The 8,822-nt window shown below is 32.9% G+C and overlaps 1 long non-coding RNA gene across 1 annotated transcript; it reads left to right on the top strand.

Moving 5' to 3' along the window:
* The first annotated feature begins 2,521 nt into the window (after window positions 1-2,521).
* On the top strand, window positions 2,522-8,668 carry LOC132744353 (uncharacterized). The gene is made up of 4 exons (XR_009627685.1): window positions 2,522-3,126; window positions 3,864-4,147; window positions 4,646-4,774; window positions 5,591-8,668. It is a non-coding gene; the product is annotated as an uncharacterized LOC132744353 (long non-coding RNA).
* The last annotated feature ends 154 nt before the right edge of the window (window positions 8,669-8,822 follow it).

Below are 8,822 nucleotides of genomic sequence, written 5' to 3'. Positions count from 1 at the left end.
AACTCAATGAACAAAATTTGTTATATGGTTGTCAGCTCAATGAGCATATGGTTGTCACCTGAATGAGCAGAATTTGTTATATGGTTGTCACCTCAAAGAACAGAATTCGTTATATGATTGTCACCTCAATGGACAAAATTGGTACCTCAATGATCAGAATTTGCTATATGGTTGTCAACTCAATGAATTAAATTTGTTCACGGTTGTCAACTTAATGAACAGAGTTTTTGATTTGGTTGACGACTCAATGCTCGACGTTTATGAATAGAGTTATATTAATATACACGGTAGGGAATCACGTGACTTTTACGGTTACGCGTACAGACAATATGGCGGCCTTAAAACCTCGCTTCACATGTGTTTTTCAGATAATTCTTCATTATATCCATTTTACTTACATACGAGACCTGTTGCAGCCTACGCGGAATAAAGAATTGTTGCCGCCTATATCTTATGTTCCACCCCTGTGCTCATAGCTTTTATTAACACTCAAAAATTCAACAGAAATTTTCAATATGAACAATTATATTTCGGGTAACATTCACGCAAAATTTGTATTATTTATGAATTTGATTAAACTACGCCGAGTTAGCATAGAGAAAATGTTCATAGAATTTCTTTATTTGAAAATGTAAATATTAGGCATGTAAGATGTTGACAGGTCATTTTCTATTCCATTACACGAGAGAAAAATGATTTGGGTAACTCCCATGCATATTTTTATTGTTGATAACTCCCACGCAATATTTTATGTGCAGGCAATATTAATACAGATTAAAGCCTAGATATTGATTGAAAAAAATCATGAATGATGCATTTAGCATCAAACTTTCATAGAACTTTGAATAATATTAAAAATACCGCCACTAGGTCCTTGATAGAAGTAACCCAGCAGGCACATCAACGGTGAATAACGTTGAAGTATGGTCAGATTTCAACGTTGAAATAACGTTAAATTTATGTTCGAATTTGAAAGTTTAAAAACGTTGAAGTTCAACGTTGAAGTTTCAATGTCATTTCAACATACTTTAATTCTAATATAAAGCAAAGTACTATAACAGAGTTTAACAAAAAATCAAGACACTATTAAATACTTCCGTTATTTTATTTCAAAACTACAGTTCAAGTGTAGCTTAAATTCAAACGATTTAAGAAGTCCTTTTAGTTTAACAATTAAGCTACAGTCTGTTCCAATCTACCACTAGTACTTCTTCTAGAGCTCTCTGGGTATGTCTTAAGTGTTTCATGATGGTGTTTGAATACTTCTACTGCTTCTGCAAATAAAATAAGAAGTTACTAGTTAAAATTGACTTGATCAATCTCAAATTATATATAATAAATCAATTTAGTGATTTGTTTTATCTTCTAAGATTTACATAATAAAAAAGCATAGAAATTAAGATACAGCTGAAGTTTCATATTGACAGTAAATTATGTACAAAAAACAACAAAAACTTTTTAAAAAGAAGCTATTTAAGTATGACCTATGATTGGTAAGAAAAACTGCTCCCATCAGTTACGTCAGCATTTTCCCAAGAACAGTCATTTCCATATTATATTAATGGTATAGAAGCTACAGCTGTAATACTCTAAATTTCAGCCAGGACCAGGATCTAGAATATAGACTTATTATTCCCTATAAATTCACGGCAATTAAACTTAAAATTTAACTCTCATCTTTATTATTTAACCTCTACAGTTTATCAATATTTGTTTTGATAATGCAATGGATTTAATGTATTTTTCAAACTAATTCTGTTTCACATTTAATTTTACTATCACTAAGATATAAAATTAATACAGCTAAATTGACGAATCGTCTTGGGCGTAAATTATATGGGGCGAACAACACTTCATCTGCTTATAGGTTACAATAATATGATAAATAAATTTCAAAAAGGCTATATGGCTTGTAAAATCATAAATTGCCAAGGACATCAATATATATGCTATAACCTGCATAGATAATGCTTGCCCATAAAACATTGCGTGGGAGTTATCAACAATAAAAATACGCGTGTGAGTTACCCAAAACATTTTTCTCTCATGTATTGGAATAGAAAATGACCAGTCAACATTTAATATGCCTAATATTTATATTTTCAAATAAAGAAATTCTATGAACATTTTTAACTTTGCTAACTCGATGTAGTTTAATCAAATTCATAAAAAATACAAATTTTGCGTGAATGTTACCCGAAATATAATTGTTCACATTGAAAATTTCTGTTGAAATTTTGAGTGTTTGTAAAAGCTATGAGTACAGGGTTGGAAACAAAGGTATAGGCGGCAACAATTCTTTATTCCGCGTAGGCTGCAACAGGTCTTGTTTGTAAGTAAAAGGGATATAATAAAAGAATTACCTGAAAAACACATGTGAAGCGAGGTTTTTAGGCCGCCATATTGTCTGTACGCGTAACCGTAAAAGTCACGTGATTCCCTACCGTGAATATAGGTATGTCCAATATAATATAGGTATGTCTAATCAATGCTCAGGGTTTGTTAGACGGCTGCCTCTCAATGAAGGCAATTTGTTACGGTGGTCTCCTCAATCCTCTGAGTTGTTATATGCATGTCCACTTAATGAACAGAATTTGTTATATGATAGTACTATCAGTAACCAAAGAAAGTTTAGGTCGTTATCTTCAAACCACTTCCCCCTCATCACTTTGGTTCCGAATCCCGCTAGGGACATTTGATAGCTTCGTGTGTAGAAGCTATCCAATTACCTTATGAAATATTTGAGCTTCTACTTAGGTGCACGTGATACATGGAGGGACACCAGTAAAGGTGGAAAGATACCATTTGACCTCTTCAGTGTTGGTGCGACGCAAAACCCAATTACAATTTTACGCTTTGTATCTTCACGCATTTTATAAAGTATACATAAAATGAAATAAAAAAGATAAGATCCGGTAATTTTTGTTATACTTTTCAGTTAAGATACAATTAGCCCTCATGCATATATACTGTGCAGTATAGATCAAAATTACGTCCCCTGCAACGCAATTATTATTTAAAGAGTGACGTCCCTTGTCACGCATGACGTCGTTACTTAGAGACGTCGTTTACGTCAACCAGAATCAGTATAGCTTTTGAAAACGCTACCAAAAGAAAACATACTTAGTGAGTATTTTTATTTCATTCGTAATACAAATACCTGGAATTACTTGTTTGTATTCCCATAAAATCGGAGATAAATAGATCATGGATTTAGAGATGTGCATCAGTCAATCGGGTAGCCTGTGTTAGTTCAAGTAATAAATTATATGCAACGACTACAGTCCCAACGATTTTGCCCAGGGTTTTCATTTCGTACAAATATGCATTTTTTTTCTTGAATTAAGACAAATTTTCATGTTATTCTGCTAATTTTCTTTATTTGATTTTAAAAAGAAAAAAATATATGACAACATACATGGCATGAATACTCTGACTTTTTTTAGTGAAAACAGAAATTTAATGACATTATTTGCAAAAAAAAAAATGAATATTGTTCTTATTTTAATTATCACAATGGTTGTTTATGATGTCTGCTGTATGAATGTTTGTGTGCCGCAAACCAGAACCAAGTTCATGACTTCAAAATCAAGGTCATTCTTGGAGATCAATGCATACAATTGTTGATTTTTTTATTTTTCTGAACTGTAACCTGTTTGTGTTTTAAAAAATTCCAATGGTCATTGCGACAATACAATAAATATCAAATATTTTATATCACTTGATATAATGCATAGTTACTTTATTTTGTTTGTTTTTCCCCTGACTTATTAATATCTTGTTCCGATTTAAAGTAACTTTAATTTTTGTTTTACAATACTAAACTAGTAGCTTGCAGTATATCTTTCTTTCTTCTGTTACAGAAATGACTCGAATTACGAATGGAAGACTTTAAAGAGCCAAAGTCTCCCAAAACTCAAGGAGAGACAGGACAATCTGTCCATGGCCAAGGTGAGATAGTCATCCCATAGCCAAGACAAATTAAAGTCTTCTTTATGCCAATGCAAGCCTTCTCATAACCAAGTTGTGGCGGTTATTGTCACACCTAAGGATGTTACCCTTCAAATTCTAGACGAGACCATGTTGCCCAGAAATGATTGTTACACCAAGAGCTCCAGCAACTGCCAAAGTGAAACAAATTCGAAAGGTATGGAACTTAAATTTATTCATAGAACCTGTATTTTATGTTATTCATCAGAAAGTAACATGAGTTAAAGAATTTCAATTTTCACAAATATTGGTATGATTTCAGTTAAAGGAATTCAAATGAGACCCAAAAGCCTAATACATAAAAATATAAAATTCATATTGACCAGCTAGGGCACTTAAAAATGAAAGATATGCAAATTGATTATTAAGAAACATAAACAGAAATTGAAAATGCTATTTTTATGTTATACATATCCCGATTTGAGTGAAAAGCCTTGAGACGCTTTCCTATTTGGAGTTTGATCTCCATCAAAGGGAACATTAATCTCGAAAAATTATTTCCAGTCCAATCGTGTCATGAGTTGAGTCCCTTTAATATGTGCTACTAAATCCCGCTGAAAATGAGTCTGTTTTTCATAAAAGTAACTTATTGTACGACTTACAGTAATATGACGGTTTCCAATTACTATTTTAGTAATCTCTTAACATTTTACAGGTAAAACGAAACGTCCGAGAAAATGGGAGGTGTTCTCCGGAGGGAATAAATTCTGTTGTAAAGGAAGATATATCCGTGGACCTGATAGCACCGGATACCTGATCACTCTCGCCTTGATCTTGATCATAGGTATTATTGTATTATAATAGTACGGGTTGCGGCCTTCGTGGTCAATTCCTACACATTAAAACAAACAACCGGTGTTTAATAACTCCTAGACCGATATTTTTCTAATTTATAATGGTTATATTGCGTTTATAACTTGTGATGTCCCGTGATTTACTTAATTATCGATTTTTTAAAAATTTAACTATCATCTGTGAATTGTCATTTAAATCACTGAAGGAACTTAATATAGTACGTGTAATATGTATGTAGACTACACGAAGGGTAACAAGTTTCAAAATGGCTAACATGGGCAGTGAAACCTCACATCAATTAAGGCATTACTTTTAAACTATTAATTCAAATCAATACGATATTCATTCCCACAAAATAATTCACTTAATTAAAGGTTTCTATCCGTCTTTTTGCTTCATCAAATTAGTTTTTGAACGACTATTTATCGTGATTAAATGCACTATATTTCGACAGTATTATTGTTGTTTTGTAAAACCTATCAGATTTAATTTACCACTACTTCTCGGAACATACGTACCCTTTCTGCTATGTAGTATAATCTCTGTTTGATGGTACTAGTCTATAAGATGCATAATATTATTTAATAGGAGAGAAACAAGTAAACTGTCAAAATAACAACATAAATTTAGCAGTAAAAATGTGCATAAATGACTGGTGTGACTATATAGAAAGATTTCCATTTGACTGACAAGGTTTTTCACTTCAAATTGTCATATGTAAATTTTATTTTTCAACGTAAATCAATATATATCATCGTTGTTGTTCATATTTTAATAATTAGATTTTTAATTGTTTCTATTTTAGGAGGGCTGTTTTTCAGCTTCGACAGCGTGTATCTATCAAAAAGAGTAAGCCCAGTGGTTCCAGCTTTAGGGGTGCCCATCTTTCTTCTTATGCTGGTATTGTTTAACGTGACCGCTTTTACTGACCCCGGAATTTTACCACGAGCCACCGCTTACGATATCGAATCAAAGCACTGAATGTACTGATGGGGAGGCTATGAGAGAATGTTTCAGACTTATAGTTTCTTTTCTTTTTGCTTAAAATATGCTACCAAAATAAAAAGATATGCACATTGCGCTATTTATCCTTACTGTTGTGTTCAACCATTCATATTATATATGGTTAATGAGGTTGACTATTCATTTTGTTAATATTCCAGAACATTTAATTAAGGTCTACATTCGGACTGTTAATCATGCAAATTTTGAAAAACCTAAACTGTCAATAATAAATGACATACCAGCAAGTATGACGACTGTTCATTATCAGATAACAATAACATTTTACAACTGACGGTTCCGTATCAAAATATTTTTGGACTGTTCATCATAAATATTTTATGTCATTTTAATATTATTGACTGATAATAACAGCTGCAAGTGATGCAACATTTTTATTGAACATAAAAATTATACACGTTTAGATGTACCATAATTGAGATCAATAAGATACTGTCTTGTGATGAGTATTAACATTCATGCTCTACGGACAGAAGGTTGTCTTCTTCAGAAGCAAATCTTGAATAAAATCACGTTTCAGAAAATTAATCCCATTTCATTACTGACGGCGTCGGATAATATTAAAGCTAAATATTTCTTGAAAAAAATACATCTCTGCAAAGCTTATTCAAAACTGAATCAACCTAAGTGAAAATTGATCAGGAAGTTATCAGGAAAACAGCCTACTTATCCCTTGTTAGATCCACTCTTGAATACAGCTCAATTGTATGGGACCCATTCCTACAGAAAGATATAGACAAGCTTGAGTCGATCCAACGGAAGGCTGCTAGATTTATTTCTGGAGATTACAAATCAAGAGATCAAGGCTGCGTTACCAAGATGTTGAAGCAACTTGAGCTATCTCCATTACAAGACAGAAGGAAAATGGCACGATTGACATTCTTCTTCAAGGTGGCTGAGGGGCTGGTGCCAGCCATGCCCACCGATACCTATCTGACCCCTATTCGTGGTAAACGCCTAATTAAACCTAAGAAACTAGACAATTACATAACTAAAAACATTGTAGAAAAACAAGCTATAAACCATAAAAAGTGCTATAAACCTATTATCTCAAAAAGTGACCAATTTGAACATTCATTCTTTCCTAAGACTATTGGTGATTGGAATAATTTAGACAGTGCCGTTGTGTGCGCAGAGACAGTACAGAGCTTTAAAACAGCTCTCCAACAGTGCTACTAAATTACTTAGCTCCTCTCTCCCGCTGCGTACATACCGGAAGGTTCTGCAGTGTACACAATCAGATTCAGATTCAGATTCAGTTATATCTTCTTTTTTTACCGCCAACACTCAACACTCAACCAACTTATGGTAGTTAATCGATAGATTCTACGTGTATTTTTAAACCTCACTAGCTTGAAATATATACTGCGGAAAATCTGTTGTTAACAGGGTGTGCGGTTATTACGTAGGGTTTTCCCTGTCGACCATTTCCCGCAAATAGATGAGAACATCGAAGCCGTCAGTGCTATGAATGGTGTTATAAATGGCGTGTTTTGGAAGTTTTTGTTGAAACTTCTCCAAATACCTCCAGAGGCGTGCACGTCGCGGAGAAGGCACACGGAAGGTCATAGTCAAGTCATCATAAGTACCAGAGGTGATTGGTTGACCTGTCGTGACTTACTCTGGAGGTTTGGCGCTAATATATGCCGTTTTTGTTGTCGTCAGTCAGAAAGTTGATGCCTTGACGGTATTGTCGTCTCCTTTACCACCAAAGAACGAAGAATGGGCTTCCAGGAAGAATCTGCTTGAAAAAGACGTCCCAGATGCTATAATCTCGGACATATGGTTATTCCGGCGCCGAGTATAAATAAACTTAAAACACACACACTTTTGTTGAAAACAAAACAACAACACATTTTCTGTAGTAATTTTTCAAGTGTTGTAAAATGAATAAGAAATTCCTCTTATGCCGCCCATTATTTTTAGAACACAACCATAAAAGTTCTTTTTTTTATTTTTCAAATAAACATTTATCACTTCAGCGCGAGCAAATTTCGGTTTCAAATTAAAGTTTCGTAAGATATGTTAATGACTTCCCGATGCTCGACTGTAAGTAATGTGTATATGTATGCGGTTTTTTTTGTTTTTGTTCTTTTGTTTTTTAATTAAAGCTTCTTATTCTTTAATATTTTTTATGTATCTCATAATCTGTATTGAAAAATTGAATTTTATTACAAATGGACAATCAAATTATGATGTATGCCCTAGAATTGAATAAACTTTCTAATTACACAATACGGGGTCATACTGATCTTTGCGTCTTTCTCTGAAATAATTATTTCCTTGTTAAAACATATTTGACCACATATTTCTGTCAATTAACTGTTCACTTTACTTCCGATTTTGTTGTACGGAAACACATGTTTCTATTTGTGTTTTCTAATCAATTCGAATCTATAATCAGTTTAATGGGATCACCACCGGGTAAACGACTACAAGGTACTTTGGTCATGTTTTTTACCACAAATATTTGAATGTTTCTATTGGGATTAAAATGAGCATAGTTAATTAAACAACTGTTTGTATAAATTCCTGACCTGTCTAATTCTAATTATGAGATTAGTGAATATATAAGACTTTCACTACAAAATATTCCTAAACAAAAGAGCACATGTTTAAATTTATTCCTATACAAATAAAAGATCAGAGTAGGGATCTGTCAATTACCAAAGATACTTTTATGTTAAAAGTTTGATTAATGAATTATGTAAGATGAAAATATAAGTATTGCTTTTTTTATTTTGCTAATGTAAAATGTAATATTGTGCTGGAATTTTGTCGGAGGTCCTTAGGGGTTTTGTAGTTAAATAGTTTTTTTTTCGGCGATAATGGTTAAAGAATATAATTTTTAAACTATATGTTCATCACCATCAGTGAATTTTTAGTTAAATGTATGCAAAATATTTACTAAACAGCTATATGATTTAGCGGTTTATGAGCGTTTTTCCGTGTACAGCCTCCTGGGGTGTACAAATAAGTTAGTTTTCCTTAGTTATCACGCAAGCATGATCCAT

This window comes from Ruditapes philippinarum, unplaced genomic scaffold, assembly GCF_026571515.1.
Source record: "Ruditapes philippinarum isolate M1 unplaced genomic scaffold, ASM2657151v2 ctg6182_1_1_1_1, whole genome shotgun sequence".
Lineage (NCBI taxonomy): Eukaryota > Metazoa > Mollusca > Bivalvia > Venerida > Veneridae > Ruditapes > Ruditapes philippinarum.
Note: the sequence above shows the minus strand (reverse complement) of the source record. Positions and strands in the feature narration are given on the sequence as shown.